The following is a 345-nucleotide window of genomic DNA, read 5'->3' as shown; positions in this document are numbered from 1 at the left end:
CGTTACTTGAAACTTTATGTTAAATTTTTAGTAAAATTACTAGTAAATCATCTGAAACTCTTCCTAAAACTTTTATAACTATTCTGGTACATAATTTAACGAGTTTGATGATACTTAAGAAAAAAGGGAAAAAATTATGCATGTTTTAGTAAGTACTAGGGTCGGCCCGTCCTCCGGACGGGATATAATTTACTTGTAATCAAATTATTATTTTTTATATGATTTGTGGTTTGTGTTTTAGTTTTACATTTGCAAAAGATGTATATGAGATATACTATTTTTTAAATTTAAAATTAACAAAAAAACTATTTTTTACTATTAGCATAATTTCTCTCTCTCTCTCTC

The sequence above is a fragment of the Brassica oleracea genome, chromosome C3 (genome assembly GCF_000695525.1).
Source record: "Brassica oleracea var. oleracea cultivar TO1000 chromosome C3, BOL, whole genome shotgun sequence".
In the NCBI taxonomy this organism is placed as follows: domain Eukaryota; kingdom Viridiplantae; phylum Streptophyta; class Magnoliopsida; order Brassicales; family Brassicaceae; genus Brassica; species Brassica oleracea.
The sequence above is the reverse complement of the archived record's forward strand: the minus strand, read 5'-3'. Positions refer to the sequence as shown.